This window comes from Amblyomma mixtum, chromosome 3, assembly GCF_055824585.1.
Source record: "Amblyomma mixtum isolate Tamu chromosome 3, ASM5582458v1, whole genome shotgun sequence".
Taxonomy (NCBI): Eukaryota; Metazoa; Arthropoda; class Arachnida; order Ixodida; family Ixodidae; genus Amblyomma; species Amblyomma mixtum.
This window is the reverse complement of record NC_143014.1, coordinates 75,685,213-75,701,359: the sequence shown is the minus strand read 5'-3', so window position 1 is coordinate 75,701,359 and position 16,147 is coordinate 75,685,213. Positions and strand designations below refer to the sequence as shown.

The 16,147-nt window shown below is 45.5% G+C and overlaps 1 protein-coding gene across 23 annotated transcripts in view; it reads left to right on the top strand.

Moving 5' to 3' along the window:
• The window catches only part of LOC149350636 (RNA-binding protein 12), a 46,646-nt gene that overhangs the window by 26,897 nt on the left and 3,602 nt on the right, over positions 1-16,147 (top strand). For 16 of the 23 annotated variants that reach the window (XM_089579703.1, XM_089579707.1, XM_089579701.1 and 13 more), the window contains one exon: positions 193-318. The exons of the other annotated variants lie outside the window; for them this stretch is intronic. The gene's annotated coding sequence lies outside the window, so the exon portion shown is untranslated. The remainder of the gene's footprint in view (positions 1-192; positions 319-16,147) is intronic. 23 annotated transcript variants of the gene reach the window in all.

Below are 16,147 nucleotides of genomic sequence, written 5' to 3'. Positions count from 1 at the left end.
GGTTTGCAACAGCCCAGAGAGGGGGTGTTTCGATATCCTCCTCACCTGATGGAAAGGTCTATAGTTAGAACAAGCCTGGCCCGTATAGTCTGCAGGCACTTAAACCCTACCAACTACTTGAAAAGAAAAGAAAAATAGGACATCGTAGTGGAAGGGCATGTTGAAAAGGGTTTATTTCACACCTTGGCACAGGACTGCATTCTAAATGACCTTCACAAAAGCAACTGCAGAGCCCTACAAAGTACACATGGGCACCCGTGAGTGAAGACAGCAGCGCACACACGAGCGCCGTGCTTGGCTGGCCGGTTTTTCTCTCAGGTATGGATATATAGTGTGTTAGGTGTGGTTGTCTTGAAAGGTTGTGCCATTATAAAATGGCAGAGCATGTATCAGCAAGTGGTACGATTGACCAAGGCAGGTTTCTCTTGGGGGAACTGTGACTGCTGTGGTGGAATGCCTGATAAAAGAGAGAAGGACAGGCGGGTTGTCAGTCATGAGAGGCGAAAATGGCGGCAGAAGGTGAGGCGTACATCCTTAACGTGCATCAGATTTCACGCCAGCTGAAGATAGTTGGAGGGAAGTGCGGCGTGGAAGTGCGGCCCCCGACAAGTTTGTATGCATGTGCAAACGAGGAAAAGAAGGCAGCCTGTTCTATTATCCACAAATGCAAGTACGTGGCTTGCAAAAGTAACATTTTGTTCCATATTTCACTGTCCTGCGAGAAGTGCTACGTCGGTCAGTTGGGACGATGGCTCAACGACCGATTGAGAGAGCATTGCGGTGTGGTCAATTTTTCTAGGGGGAGGGGAGGTAAGGGGAGGGGGGGAGGCTTTCTTGCCAGACATTGACAGTATTGCGGGTGCAAGCCAGCTTTTGATGCCACGTGTGTGTTTGGCGGGGAGGCACGAGGCTTCAATGTGAAATATGCGAGGCCTTCCACAATCGAAAGGAAGGTGAGAACTGTGTCAGCAAACTCTCTTGACTTGTCACAAAAACAAGTTTTATATCTTGAAAACAGTCTGCCACGTGTGTAATAATGATGTCTTGGTTTCTTGAGGTTTTTTTTTCGGGTGTTGTGCGTGCATCTCCCACCCCAAATGTATTTGCAGTCGTTTGCTCAACACTACTAGCCAATGTTCTGAATGTCTTTTGGATTTGTAATGTAGAAAACTTCTGGTACACGAAACGCTTTAAATGCATAGCTACATTTACAACACTGTAAATTTAGGAGGACATAACCAATACGAATGGGGGCTAAAAGGTTTCAGGAAAAAAAAAGGGGGAGAGGGGAGGGGAGGTGGAGTGTGGCATGGAGGCATAATGTAGTCTGTTGGCCTAGAAAGTACTCTGACCTAAAGAGTGCCCTCGTGCTTGTCCTTATTGTACTTCTTATAATTCTTTTGCTGTAAAGGTACCACCGGTTATTTTACTTTTTAATGGTGCATTCGTGTCTGCATTTCTTTTAGAACTGGTTTTCATGTCTAGTATCTGTTGAGGCAGGCTGGCGTTGACATTGTAGTGAATTAAAATGATGAGGCAGCAATTATATCGCAGTTTTGTTATGTCTCGTGACCCTTGGTACACTTTCATGACACAGTCGCTGTCGGCTGTTGTAACCGAGACAGCACGAGAAAGAAATTTGGTTATAAATTGTTTAATAGTCGTAGGAGAATGCCACATCGTAATCCATGTATAAAAATGCCTTACACAACATTACAAAGAAAACACGCTCCCAAAAGTTGGGTGTCTCTACTCCTTTGTTATTATCCACAATGTGTGAGGGGAAAAAAAAGTGAAGGGTCTTTAACGGACTTGCCACTTTGTAAACTAAATGATGCACGCTGGTGTGTAGTCACTTTGGCAGTATGGCACTGCCGCGGTGATCAGTGGTTATGGCGCTCGGCTGCTGACCCGAAAGACTCAGGTTCGATCCCGTTCGCGGCGGTCGAATTTCGATGGAGGTGAAATTCCAGAGACCCGTGTGCTTGCGATATCAGTGCACGTTAACCCCGGGTGGTTGAAATTTCCGGAGCCCTTCACTATGCATTCCTCATAGCCTGAGGTGCTTTGGGACAAACCCCAATAAAAGACTTTAGCAGTATGAATTAGGAACATTGAGGGAGAATGGTGGGCAAAATTTTTTTGAGTAATAAAAAAAAAACTACTTCGGGATTGTGGTAATACATGGTTCATATACTACTAAGGATCCTGCCTTCCAAATTTGGTTATGATCTCTGCCCGAGGTGTCTGTGGCAGCACCCAAAAATGTTTTCAATGCGAAGTACAGTGGCAGGCAGGTATATTGCAGTTTGTTTTTTGCCCTTTCTATTACCTGGTTTGTGAAGACTACAGCATAAGTGCATTAAAATCGCATGCAAAATTTAATCCTGACCTTGAGGGCCGTAATTGGTAGGCTAAACGAAACTATATGACCGATTAGTGCAAATGCACCCCGTGACCTTTGAAGACCAATTTCTGTTCTTTATTCATCGTAAGAACTTGCTGCGGACATTGCTTATCTTTACTGTTTCAGATTATATCTGCAAGTTTCCGAGCGCAAACAAGCTAGCTACGCTATTCAAAAAAAGAAAAATGTGACACAAAAACTGCAAGCAATTAATAGTAGAGAGCATTACATCGAAGAAGAAACTTTGTAACTAAATGCAGCGGCAACTCTTCGTCGAGAAAAAAGCCTGTCAAACAAAATTACAGATGCTTAAATCCTTTTAAGTTTTTTTTTTCTCAGTTCGCATTTTTGGGTCAAACTGTGGTTTAGCAAAACTATCATTTTAATATTGTGCAGGCAAGATTTTTTTGTTGGTAAGAAGATAAGGTACTGATCAGTCTTAACTTTTAGGTTGTTGTTATAGGAGTCACCTTTTAAGTAACAGTGAAAGTAACAAAACCAGTGTTGCTTTTTGGTGGAGGGATTTGCAGAAGAGGTGGTCATAAAAGAGCAAACTCTTCCCCTTATCCTCTACCTCTATTATTTGCTTTCATGTTGCTAGCTGTGCCAAGACAGCCAACCAATCGCAAGTATTTTAAAAATTTTCTAAACTGACGTACTCACTAGCTCATTGTGATGCGAATAAGTATCTTATCACTTAGAACATAATGTCACAATTTTGGTTCTGTTCTGATATCTGATAGCATAAGGATACATCATTCCTGAAATTTTCATAAAAATTGGTGCATCGGTTCAAAAGTTCACCTTCCAGCTCCGCATCCCTCCTTGAGGACGTGATAATCATAATATGCCCTCTAAACTTGTGCACAATAAGAAAATAGGAACACTGACTGGGGCATTTTATACCTCTTGCACTGCCATATTCTTTACACTAAGGAATTTTTATTTAATTACATGTAGATGCGTTAAAGCAAATTTGTTTTTGCTGAGACCGCATTGAAATGCAGAGAATAGCACATGACATGGCCTTTATCAAGGACGGCTATATTTCAGGCCATGTTTTATGCATTTTCATCATAGCACTGTTATTTGTAAAATTGCAAAGTAAGATATCTAGATGTAAAAAATCCACTGCTCTTATTTTTTTAATGAAAAAAAAAAAGATTGGTTAGCTCCACTGAGTGAAGTTTCATTGCGACGGAGCAGCGTGCAGCGACGACAGGCAAGAAAGAACAAGACACACAACAAGGCACTGAAGTTTGCTTCAGAGTGAATGTATGTAAAGAAGCAGTGAAAAGTCGAAAAAATTCTCCCGAATGGACCTTTCCACAAATTGCAGCGCCGCGCCATCCCCTAGCGGATCCGCGCAAAGCATGATGGGAGAAAGGAGCGATCGCCTCCCGCGTCGGCTGCTGTCAAGCGTGTTGCTGTGTTCAGGCGTTGTGCGTCTTCTCGTGCGCGTTGTTGGTTGCCTCTTAGCAAAATGTTGCAGCGCACTGCTGTGGTGGTTATCTGTTAGTCTGTCTAAGGGAGTGCTTGAAGATAATATTACAGCAATGAACATCTACCACGTCAGCATGAAATTTCTCAGGAGTGCGCCGATGAGCACGAGTGCACTCATACTGTTGTTTACATCGCTGCGTACGAACAGCTAGTGCTCGTTTTCATGACATAAAACGCAACCGGCGCTTTAGTTCATTTAAACAACCTGTTTTCTTTTTTACCGACAGTAGCCGTGCTTGTTTACGCAGTGCGATAATGTGTGGGAAGCGATGATGCGATCGCACGCCTGAGGAACACTTGACAGCGGGCTGTTGACATCGCGCAAAACCGGCGCTTCTCGCTTCTTGCCCTGGCTTCCTCCGACGTGACCAGTACTTTATTTTAAACTACTTTATCCAGAAGTATGTTTGGCGACCGTTCGCTTTAACTGAAACGGCCTAACTTGTTATCCACAAGCTAGCGACAGCGACGACTGCTGCTGGCCGTAAAGCACGGCTCGGCAGTTTGGGCCACATCGGCATTTCCCGTTCATCATATGCAAGCCCTGCGATGTAAGCAATAGTTGATTTCAGGTCACTGTTGCCAAAACGACACTTGGTGACCATTTTCATTCGCTAAAGCTTATGATTTGCTCTTAACAACCGCCGCAATCACAGATCCAACCCTGCGGACTCGCTAGGCCTAGTCGTTGCGGAAGGGAAGAGAGGCGTCGTCGACGGAAATTAATTTGGCAAGCGCTTATCGCTGGGGAGTGTTCAGGTGTGGATATGTGAAATATAGCCGTTTGTTTCGCTCATTTAGAAGCGCGAACATAATCACATTGCCGCCTCATCACTGTGCTTTCGCTCATCTCCCGACAAGGCTGACCGTCCGCCGATCGGATTCGTCGGTGTCTTTGGCCTGAAAAACTTGTCCCACTGCAATCATATCATAGTAAACTAGATATTTCACTATAATAACATGCTGCTGTTGAGCGTGATATATACAGTGTCTATGTCGGACTAGTGTGACCGTCGTCGTCGTTGTACACTGAAAATGAGCTGAGGCTTTGAATGCGTTTGGAAAGTGTCGAGTAGCACCGCGCGCATCCGTCGAGTCCGAATGTCATTCCAATTCTCGAATGTAATTCTGCTCAGATGTCATTCGAACGTTCCCGTGTAGCACAGGTATAAGAAACAGCGATGGCGACGAGATGGCAGAGAAAGGCTTTCCGGTATCAGGCACAGTCGGAGAGACGGACAAAAAGACGCGAGCGCGGCGCCGCGGGCGCCGCGCCGCTCCGTTTTCCCAGAGTGCTTTGCGCGGCCGCTTGGTGGCGCTGCAGAATTTGTGAAAAGGTCTATAACGCTTTTGTATAATTTAAGGCAGAGCTTAAGTGTCCCCTCCAGTTTTTCTGCATAGAGTAATGCTTTCTAAGCAAAAGGAACAAGGACTTTTCGATTTTAGTACTGGAATTGTCATTCCACAGTGGTGATTTTTGGGGAGTAATATTCCATCATGAGTGCTGCTGCGGATTAAATGCATATAAGAGCGTGTAGGTCACTGGGGTGAGAATGCTATTCATCTGTTTGGCTGTAGGTGCTGTAGTTCGTGCATTATCACCACGTTGGGACTCTTGTACACTTTCATGAATGAATTGTATAGTAAAGGTTTGCTGAAGAGAATGGGCTGCTTAACTTTTTGTTCCCTGTCATGCATTGCAGGCATCTGGTGACTCTCAGTATTTTGTTGTCCACAGAGCCTCAACCTCTGATAAATGGCACGCATCTTTGCCTACACTGAATTTCTGCATTTCAGTTTCATTAGTTCAGTACCAGCATTGATCTTGTTGCCTTTTTGGCAGTAATCAACCATACTGCGAAATTAATGATGATAATGATGTATGTGTTCTTCAGTCAGATATTAACCATCAGAATTTCCTTAGAGTCCTAGAAGACAGAGGCTGTGATTTTTGCTGCAGATGCTTGCTGTTGGAACTTTTTGGAGGTGGAGGGCCAGGATGTTTTTTTTCACTTCTGTCTCAGTATGGTGCACCCTTGTTTCGTCTTGGTTACCAACCAACCCATGATAGCTTCCAGAGTGAAGTGCAGCTGCTTCGTGTGAGCAAGAGCAATACAATCACTGGCCTCTGTTGCTTTTGTTCCGCTATCAAGTTTTCAGCACCCATCTTGTGAAATATTTCATGTGCAACACAGAGCGGACAGCCACATTCCAACATTTATATGGCACATTTGTTTTGGTATTGCAAGGCCTCTTGAAGATCCGGCATGATACGGTTGAGGACATCGGTCACACTGTTTTCTACTGTTGTACTTTTCAAGCAGCCAGAATTCCAACATTTATATGGCACATTTGTTTTGGTATTGCAAGGCCTCTTGAAGATCCGGCATGATATGGTTGAGGACATCGGTCACACTGTTTTCTACTGTTGTACTTTTCAAGCAGCCAGAATTCCAACATTTATATGGCACATTTGTTTTCGTATTGCAAGGCCTCTTAAAGATCCGGCATGATATGGTTGAGGACATCGGTCACACTGTTTTCTTCTGTTGTACTTTTCAAGCGGCCAGAATGATGGTCATGTGTGATAGAATGCCGTCCTCTTCAGCACGGCCACTCACCGCTTCATTTTTGTGTTATGTGGAGCATAGACTTGTAGCATTCCCTACCAGTCTGTGTAGACCTCATTCGTCGTTAACCCATTCAAGAATGGAAAACTTGATGAGGAGTGTACAAAAAAACTGCTGCCTCTCTGTAGAAAACTAAATTTGCTTGTTTCCTCTTCATAGCTGCTTCATATTTAGGTACAAATCTTTTCGTCCAACCCTTGTGTGTGGTAGTTTGCATGGATTTGTGACGCTGAAATGCATATTCGGTGCTTTCTTCTAAATATTTTTCCTGAATTTTTCTTTTGGCCAGAACTGAAGCAGTGCACTGCTGTTGATAGCGCTAGCTGTGTGGTGCCATTCAAGTTTCTTAGGCCAGTGAAAAAAAATGTAAAGAGGGAGCTATGCTCAAACATGACGAATCGGATGGACAAATATGACCATTCTGCTGTGAAAACAGGTCTTGGAAGGTGTAGCATGCAAGTGGAAGAACCTTACCACTTATGCATACACCTGCATTTTTTGGATCAAACTGTTAGTTGATCAGCCTTCCCAATTTGTAGCTTTATAATTTATTCATTTTTGCACTATGGGATGTGTTGACAAACTTGAAAAAGCGAGACTGGACACAGGGACGAAGTGCACACTTGTAACTCTATTTTCTAGAAAAAAACAACTCTACGTGTACAGGTGTTCAGCGCTTTTTCTTTTTTCTTTTACTTGCCTTGTGTTGTGTGGAGCCCAGCTGTGCAGCTTTGATGAATTTTTTTATTTTTTTTTCTGATCGGGTCAGTGAAGCTGTGCTGATGCATTTATCCATTGATTGAATGAAAAAAGCTTCTCTTTGACTCTACTTCTTGAGGCAGCCAAAATAGGTTTTTGCAGTTCACATAAGCAATGCTCGTCTCAACCTGAATTTGCGAGTACATTTAGCAATCATCTGGAGTTCAGAACAGGTACCTCTCATTGACTAAATCTGTGTGTCACTGAAGTTTTCAGCTCTGGGTGTCCCTAACTTTGTAAGCCATCACGAGTATTCACTTGTCAAGATGCAGCCCTTTGTCTGGGAAATTGGCAGCCTGTCACGGTTTGCCTTCCAAAGCCGGAGGGGCTTTCTAAACTCAAATTTTTGTATGTAATGTGAAGCCTTTGTTTACAGCAACGTTTGGGATACATCGAACAAACTCGGTGCAGCATTTGGTTCACTGTTGAGCCATCTATTGGGGTATTCTTCATAGCCAAATTTGAGCTCTAGGATTTGGGTCCAATATTTTTGAATTTGGGGCCAAATTATCCTGCTGACTTAAGAGGAAGTTAATGAGAATTGTCATCATGCTCGGAAGGCTGAACAAGGTCTGCGAGTTGATGCTAGATGACCACCAAGCAAACTCTGGCTGAATCCCTGCACCATTCGCTAGCGGGCAAATGGACTGGAGCTCTGTGGCTGTACAGCCCTTTGGAACCTGTGCATGGAATTGATGCGTGGGCTTAGGTCATTGCTATTAATCGTGACATATCACACTTCCGCTTCCATCACACCCAGCTTGAGCAGACCGTTTTCTCATTGGCCTTTTGGCTCTTCTCTGTGCAGTGCATAGAAGCTCATAGCAAAGCAGAACTTGCTTCCGACGTGGACAAATTTTAACCTTGGCCGACAAGTTCAGTAATGCCAAGTTCACTCCATTCAGCTTGGTAACATCAAAGTAGCACCCGACACATTGATTTATTACCATGGGGCTGCAGTTAGCGTTCTGCTGTACACTTGAGCTGTTGCTTTTTATTCTCTTTCAGTTATAAATGCCAATGCCACAGTGGTAGTAATGGTAGTAAAAGCACGTAGTGACAGCTTTGGCTAGAGGGTGCGCAACCTTAGCTGCTCGCTTGTGCGCGTACATGCGTGTCACTGTGCCATCAGCTGGGCTGAGTCCACTACAGGACAAAGGTCTCTCTCGGTGACCTACAATTCAGTTTTTCCATTAGTCATGCCCACTTTATTCCAGCATATTTCTTGAGCGTCCCTCATAGCTTTGGGACGTTAAACCTCATTAAAAAATTATTTCTTGAGCTTCTCACTTCACCTGACTCCTGGCCTAGCGGGATTACATTCTTCTTGTCTTGGCATGTCTTGGCATTAATTCTGACATTCTTAATAGACCACTGCTTTCATATCTCGACATTATATGACGTTTCCACATCCAGTTCTTTTTAATTTTAGCTGAAATTAGCTCGCATGCTGCCTGGACTAGGCTGCTTTCTTTGTCATAATGCAGCACCAGTTGTTTTCCTGCCCATCGCTCACTGCACTGTCATGCATTGGGCTTCTATGCGGTTGGTGTCAGTGTAGAAAAAAAAAACGTCAACATCTTGATACTTTGATGCACAAGTAGTGTAAGGGGGTTCTCGCTCAGCTTCTGCCCTCACCATTCAATCGTGTTTCGCATGACATTTAAGGTATTACAGGATGTTCTATGTCCGTCGCTATGAATGAGAGTGGTGCTCGAAAGTAGGTTGTAAAGCCGCTGACACAGTTGGCACAGCACTGTACAGTCATTGTCAAAAGTATACAGTCCAAGGGGTCTGCTTCTGAGCTGTACAGTGTGGCTCCTCTTGCACACTCAGGGACTCTAATCTCATGAAGGCGGGAGGAACTTAATCTCACTAAGGCAGGAGCAACTTGAGTCCTTAACTCTCTCAAGTTTAAGACTGTCAAATGTACTTAAGAGCTGCGCTACACGGATTGGTAGCGAACTCCTTGGGCTGTATATTTTTGACAAAGACTGTACATGACGTACGACGGTCATAGGTCAGCTCCCATTGGCACCATGTGGTGGTATTTCATTTCATTTATTGAAGCCTTAAGGGCCCGTGGGCATTACATAAGGCGGGGGCAAGAACAGTGTGTGACAACATATGATACCAGCTCAACAAACAAAAAAGCAAAGGAACGAAACAAATAAAAAAAAATCATGAAAGGAGACAGTAACACAGGATACATCACGTAAGCCGAATACATCACGTAAGACACAAATGACTCGCTAATTTAGTGCGGAAAATTGCTCGATCTGTGCAAGAAGCAGTATTATCAGGCAGGGCATTCCATCGGGCTATTGCATCTGGAAAGAATGAATCATTCATCGCTGACGTGCGGCCTTTCATGGGAGCTGTGGGATGACTGTGGTTTAGGCGAGTTGATATTCTTGATGGCGCCTGTAGCAAAGGATGCCTGTTAATAGGGCGATAGAAAAAGGAATGAAGGAGGCATAGGCGTGATACGATGCGACATGACTTCTTGTATTTTTTATCAGTTACACTACACACGATTACATGATTACACTACAATTACATTTGATTACACTACTAATTTCCCCATTGATCAACACCGCAAATTAAAAAAAAATGGCACTCGCTTGTGCGACACGACGGAAATGTGTGAGCGGTCGCCGTTACGGACTACGCTCATTGACCACACACGGATATCTTTTTAATTTCTTTTATTTTTCGTTCTTGGAGTCTTCGTTCCCGTAATCGTTATCGCCGCGACATCGATCGTTCTCTACAGTCATAGATCGCCGGGAGTCCGCATACCTTTATTGGCGCAGTGGTGCAGCGGCAAAGCGATGCACCACTGCCCTGCGATGGCAGCTACTGCCATCGGTGAGGCTTGTGCGACCCAGGTTGCTCTTCCCGGGCATCCTGTTGCGACCACTCTATAATTTAACTGCCGCGGTGGGCAGTTTGCTCATAATCCGGTAGCCAGGGCTTCACTGCGGGCTTCACTCTGTTTAATCATCCGCCACTTTTTCCGCGACATGCCTCCTCTGATGCTCACGCATTAAAAAAAAAGCATTCCCCCATGATTTCCATGCTTTCGGTGACTGTTTGGCGGCCATAAGTAAACGGAGCGCGCTATTGCGTTCGAAGTGGAATCACGCTTTCTCCATTGGTAATGAAGAAGCGTTGTTTGTGTACAAGAAAGCCTACCAACCTCCGCTACCAGCATGCGCGTACCACTGCGGGAAATTTCAATTAGGTGATGCGTGAAAAATATTCTAAGACAGTTGCGTGCTCCGTTTACTTTTGTTCGCGCCTGTACGTCATAACGCTCCCCACATTCCATACCCTTGTCTGCTGTACATAAAAAAAAAATAGTATTACTGTGGAACCTCGATTATAGGGACCTTGCGAAACAGTTGTACCATTAGGAGCCAAAAATAACGGACCCCCCCCCCCCCCCCCCCCCTTCCAAGTTCCGGCCCGTGCCACTCTGCTTGGGGGCGCCACCTGACAAAGCACTTCTGATGTCGAAACTGGCCAACTGCGCCGGTCTCGACACCGGAAGTGTTTGGTCAGGTGAGGGCTCCCCCACGCAGAGTAGCACGGGCCGGAACTTGGAAGAGGGGGGCGGGGGACTGTTAATTTTGCCCCCCCCCCCCCCCCCCCCCGATGGTACAATGCTATCAATTATATTTCTTTCCTCACGCGTTATAAAAGTGCTCCTGTTTTCGTTCTGCGAGAATTGAGACCGCGCAGCCAGGCCTTTCGGCGGCGAAGAGGCGGCTTTAGATTGATGATCTGGGCGACGAGCCAGAATTATGGCCGCTCCGACCTCTTCGGATATGTTTAGCGACGCGCGATACGACCTTGCCAGCGATCCCGCGGCAGTACGCAGCACTGTCTGTATTAGGCATTCGCATCTTAAAGAAAAAAGGAGTCCTTGTCCAACATCCAGACTAGACAATGCACTCTGCCATCAGCTAAAACGCTCCGTTGTTTTTCTTGTAGCGCACATTGCCGACCATCAGAAGGATGTCTTCCGATGACGTGCCCATGGCTCTGAACTAGTGATGCAAAACTATCGGAAAATTGACGATCGACAGCATAAAGAAACTATCGATAGTTCTACTATCGATTCTACTATTACTATCGATAGTGTGTCTGTCGATAGTATTACTAGCGATAGTACCACTATCGATAGCAAAACTAGTGATAATCAGACTGGCGATGGTAAGACTATTGATAGTAACAATATTGACATCATGCATTTGTTGGCCAGCGATATAGCCAAAACATTTGCGATACCTGACTGGTTTCATGGTGTCATGAGAAGAGGCTGAAGCTATGAGGTATGCTGTAGTGGAGGTGTCGGGTAAATTTCTACCAGCTGTGGTTCTTTAACGTGCATGGGACTGTTCGTAAAAATACCTGGAACTGCATCCGAAGAAGAACAAACAGCACAAGCTGTGCTGGCTTACACGACACTATCGTGCACTGCAGACGTCGTCTTGCTGATGTAACCGCTGCAGAAATGCTTTTCGCGCACATGCTTCGCAACTAGGACATTCGCACGCTAAAATTTTAACGTCTGCAGAGCTCGGTGACGCTTAGGCCGCGGAAACGGGCGAGTCCTGTCAGTTACTCATACCATCACCTCTATACCACACACTCGGGAAACCAAGTTTATGATGCAGTGGGTTCGCGTGGTTGATTTTATAGAATCGATAGTACTATATATAACAAGCAGTACGACACGGCTATCGATGGTGCTATCAAGAGAGCTATCGAAAGTACTATCGATAGTCTTTTTTTTACCATCGATAGTTCGATATTGACTCAACTATCGATAGTATCGATAGTACTATCGATAGTTTTGCATCACTACTGTGAACTGTTGTGATGAGCTCTTCTTCAGAGAAGGCACCAGTTGATTCTAGAATTCAGATCCACTGCTGACACTGAGGAGCATTTCAGACTAAACCAACGTTAATAAATTATAGGATTGCATCTCAGTGTGCTTAAGAGCGGAAATGCGAGAGCCTTTCCCTGACCTCTCTTTCTCCCTCCATTTGCCTTTTTTCCTTTTTTTTATTTTTCCTATTTTTATTATTTTTTTTTTTACTTTTTATTTAGTTACCGTAGAACTTAAGATTGACAGTTTGTGCGGACTTCTGTCCACAAACTTCCGTCCACGCCTCTCATGAGCCAAGAATGGCTTACTACGCCTTAATACGGTGCTAGCCGCAGCGTGCTTCTTGCAGTGATGTGCGGCCCGCCGATTGACAGCGCGCCTCCCGCTTGGTGTGGCTAGGTCTAACGTGCTGTCTTTAGCTCCCAAATTCCCCTCCCTACGCAGAGTAGCATGCCAGCGATATTGAAACGCCGGCTAAATTCTCTCTATTTCATTAGTCTCTCTCTCTCTCTAACGTGCTCCGCACAGAAGCCACAGCAGAAAGCTCTTTTCGAGCTAGCTGCCGCTGGCCACAGAAGCGTTAATTTTACAGCCTGCACAATAACTTCATGCTAGTGTGAATGTACGATTGATTTCCGTAAGGCCTTCGGCCGGCCGTCAGTGCGATCACACCGACGACAGCGGTCGCACGCGCGGAGTCCAAGCCGTCATTACAGCTGGTCGTCGTGCGCAGGATCGCATCGTTGCGCGCCCGTCTCCCGTCTTTATTTCGATTTGGAACTCCTTGAGTTGATGTGACGTCTACCAGTAAAGTGCTTCGTCAGCCTCTCGCATTCCGGACGGTTCCCGCTGGCCGTCGTACGAAGCGTGGCATAATTTTTGGTTGTATAATCGCGGCTTTTAATGAACCATCCTTGTCGGTGATTCGCCGGGCCCGCGCGTCGTAAAATGCGGTCGTCGCATGAACGGCATGATCGGGGTTCCGCTCTATGTACAGTCGCGATCAATTTGAAGGTGATCGCGCGAGCGTCGACCGGCGGGCCTTTCAAGCTGCATAGAGGCCGATATCGGAACTGCGGCGATAAAGACTGCATTGCCTTCTTTCCCTCGTAGGCTCTTCCGGGTTACAACCGTCGCCCCTATGACTACCTCGCCACCTTTTATCTGTGTTTGTTCTCTTTCAAGGAAATCATGGGTCTGCGTCGTTGCCTCATATCGTGGCCGACAATATGATCGGAACGAATTTCAAGGTTATCTCACGAAGGGTGACGAATCTAAGACAGCGTCTTCGCGTGGCACATTTTGACCACACAAATGCAGAAATATAACTTCCCTCGCCCTTTGACTGTTCAATGAAACACTGAAGCACGGCAATGAAATTGCCGCGCAAGGCGGCTTTTTCTAGCATAGGTTGACGCTCGCACGATTAACTTCCAATTAATTGCGTCCGGTCTAACAGAATACACAAGATTACGACACGTGCGTATCTGTCTGCTGACGCGTGAAAAAAAAAAAACGAAATTTGGGACTTGCTAGAAGGGAGTGACAGCAGCTCAAGCAACAGCGAAAAGAGAGAGGGAAGCTACTCTGATATTGCCCTCGCCATGGAAGGTGATGACGTAACGTGGCGCTGCTCCTTGCCTCGGTTGCCGCCTGAGCGATCACCTTCATATTGATCGCCACTGTACGCAGATTCTCTAACGGTGTCCTAACTGGTCGCCTAGATCCTCTGACCGAGAGCGCGCAGATCGGTAGCAAACTGTGAATCTGCGGAGGCACTGCCCAGCCGAATAGGCCAGGCGCTTTCAGTGCGGTCACGTGAATGAAGTAGACCCTGAGAGCCTTTTGGCTGGGACAGACCGATAGCAACGTTAATTCGGGTCATTTTATTTACTCCTACCTTTTCGTCAAAGCACATCTATGTTCCATCTTCAGTGCACTCGCTGACAACGAGGGGTCTGGCCGGTATCTGGTCAGTGTGGTCGCAACCATAAATGTTCGCTAGCTGACATCCACTGTCAACCACGAAAACATTTCACTTTCACCGTGCGCACTCAGGTTTTTTTTTTTTCGTTGCACGCACTGATAAACACCAACGTCGCATTTGCACAGCGCAAACGTAGCCGCAAAGATGTATCGTCCAAAATGCAGGACTCTGTCAGAGCACTCTAGAGCGCTCTAAAGCGACCAGTCGAAGACACCTGAAGTGTACGCGCTGCACTTAATTCCAGAAGTACAGTCATGCTTGCAGATATACGCTGTACCACAACAGGCGCAACACAAGGATGTGAAAGCGAACATGTGCCGCTCAAGCTGACAACAGCAAAATCAAGGAAGTAAATGCACCTTGTCAATATTGCTTTAGGCTGATGAACTCTAAACGGAGATAATTTGAGCCTACATGCAGTAACGAAGTAAGTGCACTTGCTAAAGCCTTATCTTGGAAGAGTGAGGTCATGCACACACCAAGAAAATTTCATAGTGATTTCATGCCGTCTTTGCATTGGACGCAGGAGCCTTACACACGGCTTTATTCTCACAAAACAAAAGAAGCCTACATGTGAAATGTGCGAAGTCACCGTAAACCCCATTTTATTGTCATGCACAAAGCTTAAAGGGGCTCTAATAAAGTTGCGGTATTCCTTGGATTTTAGACACCGCTTCACGAATATCCTCCAGCAAGATATTTTTTTTTTATGCGCTTTGTGGAAACTGAGTTATCTGTAGTCAGAATTTGAATTTCGGCTTCTTCGCGCCTTTCCCTCTCGTCACTTGTTGCACGCTGAAAGGTCGGCGCTCTTCCGCCGGCCCCACCACCTGAAACGGAGCAACATGGCCCGCCGGAGCTACGCCGTTTGTTGGCCGCGGCCATGTAGCTGCCTGACGTTTGATAGAATCTAATCAGTAGCAATCTCTGAACTGGTATATGCAGGAGGAAACGAATCTCAATAACCCTCGATGAAACAAACCAAGACAAGCACAGGGTTCAAATATCTTCGTTTTGTACCATCTTAACAGACATCCTGCTCCATTTTTAAACAGCATAGCAGTGACATATCAGTCCAGACACTTCGTTGACGCTATCGCAAAAAATGAACACAAGTTTCATTTAGCCAACTTATAGGGAAGAAGTAATCTGTTAATTGCATTCGACAGCAATCTGCTTGCAAACTTTTTTTTTTCTACCAGAAATACGGGTGCCTCCGTAAGCTCTGAGAGGTGCTTCATCTTCAAAAAGTTGGCTGTCAAGTCACCGTGGAAGAGGTTCGCAACCACATGAGCTTTGCACATACAACACCGCCAACAACCTATGAATCTGGGGCCACACAGGTGCCCTTCGTTGCTACATGTCTCTTACATGAAGCGTACATGAGGCGCTTCGCATCACAAAGCGCCTACCAGTCCTGAACGTAACGCGGCCAATGAGGCCGGTCATTTCATTCGCGTGGACAAGTAGGGTGTGCTTTTTTTCACTTACGATGAAGTGGCGATGATGTTTGATGGAGGGATGACGTCTTGTAGTGAATAAGGAAACAAGAGAAGGGGAATGAGGGGCTCGTTATAAATATGAAAGAAGCTAACAGCCACAGAAACCAAGGGGCACAGGGGATTTTCAATTTATTTTGTGGTGTTGATCAATTTAGAATATTACTGAATATGTTATCGCTTAAAGCTAATTGATTAGAAAAGCAGAAAAAACCACATGCCGCCGGTGGGATCCGAACCCACGACCTCCGAATTACGCGTCCGGTGCTCTACCTCTGAGCTACGGCGACGGCTGTCAATTCTGCCTTAGGGGGTATTTATGTTTACAAGTAACCTAACTTAGTCGAAAATATTTCGGACGTTGAACCCCACATCATGGCGTTAGGTGCCAAGTTGCTTTAGTTTGGAGACAAGGGCCTTACCGTAGCTGCCGCTGTATATATATAAAAAAACACAAGA